This window comes from Hippocampus comes, unplaced genomic scaffold (assembly GCF_001891065.2).
Source record: "Hippocampus comes isolate QL1 unplaced genomic scaffold, H_comes_QL1_v1.1 scaffold7, whole genome shotgun sequence".
Classification (NCBI taxonomy): Eukaryota; Metazoa; Chordata; class Actinopteri; order Syngnathiformes; family Syngnathidae; genus Hippocampus; species Hippocampus comes.
This window is the reverse complement of record NW_017842060.1, coordinates 4,647,937-4,651,618: the sequence shown is the minus strand read 5'-3', so window position 1 is coordinate 4,651,618 and position 3,682 is coordinate 4,647,937. Positions and strand designations below refer to the sequence as shown.

General features: G+C 45.2%; 1 protein-coding gene across 2 annotated transcripts in view; it reads right to left on the bottom strand.

The window, feature by feature from the left end:
• Positions 1-3,682, bottom strand: part of lef1 (lymphoid enhancer-binding factor 1) — a 53,717-nt gene that overhangs the window by 16,175 nt on the left and 33,860 nt on the right. The gene's annotated exons all lie outside the window — the stretch shown is intronic.

The window sequence follows — 3,682 nt, the reverse complement described above, 5'->3', positions numbered from 1 at the left end:
GAGGATGAGAAAGGTGGGGGAGGCTTGGGAAGAGAAGAGAGAAGTCTGCAACAAGGGGCGGAATCAGCGGCCCACACCCCCGCTTCTCAATATCATCGCTGACTCACAGCCTGCCTTCTTGACAGCTTAAATAGTCCCGAGCCAAGCCCTGAAAAGTTGCGGCCGGACCCTCCCCCGCTCCCCCTCCCCTCCCCTCCCGTGGCTCCCTCCCTCTGCAAACAGTGCTTACATGCTTCAACAGCCGTGAACACATGGTAGCGCTTAGCTACGCTAAAAGTACACTGCACAAATGGAGCCCAGACCTGCACCGCAGCACGCCTTCACATCCACGGGATGCAGATTTCCAAGAGAGGCGTCTTGAAAACTCGATTATTTTCTCAACGGTCAAGTGAAACTAGAGGCTGAATTAAAAAGAAACACGAGGGGCGTTCAATATCAGGTATTTCAGAATGATAAATTTACAAGCACGGAAAGTATATAAGAATGTGGGAGGAAACCAGAGTACCCGGAGAAAACCCACGAAGGCACATGGTGAACATGCAAACTCCACACAGGGAGGCCGGAGCCGGAATCGAACCTTGCACCTCTGTACCGTGAGGCCGACCGACGTGCTAACCAGTTGACCACCATGCCGCCCCTACTTTTGACATATGAAATTTAACCCTTTGAGGGACAGCGGTCACTACAGTGGACAGCTGATCATGTTGTCAGGTTACAGGGTGCATGAATGAGTTATTTTCATCCACGGACAAAAATGCGAACAAATACATTTCTTTCTTATCTACAGTTTATGGTGATGCGCCGATGTGTCAGATTGCCGCAGTTTAGCGCCAACAACTGCGGATGAGGACTTCCTCGATGTCTGATTTTTTTTTTTTAATGCCTTATGTATCGGTGGCGGCTTTCAACAGCCTCCACGAGTACATGATAGTATATGATGATACATGATACCCAAAGTGAGGCCGGTATCGGGCCGATACCGCTGGCTGGTATCATCTTTCACACAGCTGCTACATCACACATTTGTAAGCGATCGTGTTTTATGGTTTTTACAGAATGCGGGCAAGTCCGGATGTGTCTGAATTTGTGAAAGTAGCAGCTGTTTGAAGGTTTATAATTACCGTGATATTTATGCTAATTTCCTTGAACTTAACGCATGTTAGCCTTAAGCTAGTAGACACTACAGTATTAGAATAAGAATAAGAATGAAAAAAACCTTAATTCGTATCACAATGGAGAAATTCCCAATTTACATCAGCAAAGTTATGAAAGGAAGAAAATAGATCAAAAAGTATAGGAGCTGCTATAAAGGCAGCCACTCGCTTATAGAGCTTGGTTTGACATTTGGGGGTTTAAATCAACAATTTTTGTTTCCTCGTATGCGTCAATAACTATGTGAAAGACGGACAAGGTCTTTGTATTTCCTCAATGTATTGTTGTACGATGATCTGCCTTGAAAATGTATTTTTTGTGGTCGTGTGTTTCGTGCATATATTCTACCGTCATAGGCAAGTCGGAAAAGTCAACCCGGCAATAAACAAGCATTCGCCGTAGGTCTGAAAAATGCAGCAAAAGATCAAAAAAATTACGTGGACCATTCAGGAACCGTGAGGTGTTTCCCAACTGTTACGAAGCCAACGCAAATATTTTCCTCACAAAAGAAAAAGCGGACAAGCAGATCAACTTCCGACAACTAGCGAAATAGCAGTCAAGTTGTTCTGCCTGTCACTATACGCCATCTGCATAGATAGATGAACTAAGACAATAAATAATAATTCCGGGTCCCCCCCCCTTCAGTGAAATCGGATTATTGCCCTCGACGCAAATGATGATCTCTGGGAATCACGCCTTTATGCACTCAAGTCATTACACTTAGTGCCTGGTTCTTTTCCCTGAGGGCGGGGAAAAAGGGGGAGTCTATTTGAAGGAGGCGTTTATTTGTCTTAAGTCGATGACACCCCAGGCGACTAATTTGGGGGCACGCTGTCTATCGCGGTATGGCAATAAGGTTCTTTTTAGACGTCTTTCTTTGTTTTGGTGGTGCGTTCGTGGTGAAGTGCCAAGGCGACATTCCTAAGTGCTTAGCAGATGAGGCTAGCCAGCGCTTGCTGACACACACACCCACACACACACACGCACGCACACACACATACACACACACACACATTTGGACTCGGGGGGGTGGGGGGGTGACTGGAATGCGTTTATTTCCCAGAACCCCTCACAGACTGGCACAGCGCTCAATCCGTAGACCCCCCACCTTCTGGGAACGTCCCGAGCGGGAACACGACGCTGCTAGCGTGCGGAATACAATCTTGGCGACCACATGACGCTGCTGGTGTGCCGCACTCATTACTGGGTGGAGAATGGAGCCGCTCCTCCTTCAACACCGCACGGAAAAATTTCTCGCCTTTTTTTTTTTTTTTGCATCACTGTTTTGAAACACCGACACGGAATAGGGGGGGTATCGAGTCAACCCAGATGATTTTCCGATTTCTGAGGTTGTGTCTGATTTGCTAAAAAAAAATAATAATAATGCAGCGTGCTGTCTGTGTGTAAGGGTCCATTACGATTGTCTGGGGAGTGTGAGAAGTTTTATACCTGAAAGTCACTCCTCCCATCCTGTTGTGTTGAAAGCAATTGAAAGCCCCTTTGCATGAAAGCTGTCATTTTTCCCGGATTTTCATGATGTTACCGTTTTGTATAAATGGCCTACAACATGGAATTGGGCAACAAAGTCAAACTGCCCAATTTCCATCTAGGTATAGCCGTGCTTTGAGATACGAGTTTAATTTATTTGACGATCACGCTCATAACTCAAAACACCCAGATCACAAATTGTCTTTTCTAATTGAAATGAATGCAAAAGCCATTAATCCGTTCCCGCCTTCCTTTCACAAAAACACCAAAAAAAAACTTTTTTTTAATGAGGAAAAATATCACTCTATATTGTACTTGATTAAAAACATACAATAATGATTAAAAATGAATGAATCCGTTTTGTCACGCCGCATCAATTGAATTCCGCTGCTGTCTTCCACGTTGGCCAGTTTGAGACAAAGACAGATGGTTATATTGTTCAAGGAGACGTTATTAATTATTTTTATTCTTAATTATTAAGCTGCATATGATTGGCTGCTGCATGTGGTCCTCCTGTGTGCGGCGGCCAATCATATTACAGCAGGGCGTATAGAACACAAGTGCGATTGCTAACAATGCTTCAACTCCTCGAGTGCAGAACTATTCTTGGTCATTCTGCATCGGATGAAGGATATACTGGATGAACACGAGTGCTGTTATGTTGCCAGTCTACATATTGTTGCTGCACCGTTTGTTTTCAATAAGCTGCTTGCAGAGTCAAGACCGCACGAAACGGTAGTTTGACATTGTCGTTCTCTCGATGTCTTGACATGGTCACAAATCAAATCATCACTTTGGAAGATGTGTCACTGCGAAGATAACCGTGCGCTTTCACACGGTTATCTTGATTAATCAACGCCCCATTCCTTCTTCAATTTTGCCGCAACTCTGCGTAAAAGAAATCTGCTTCTATCTTCGCGCAGGTGAGCAAGGTTGTTTCATCAAGGCGAAAGGCTAATCACTTAGCGTGGGAATCTCAAACCTCACTTTGGGATGGGGGTTAGGGCGGGGGGGGGGGGCGGGCCCACTAAACTGCGAGGGG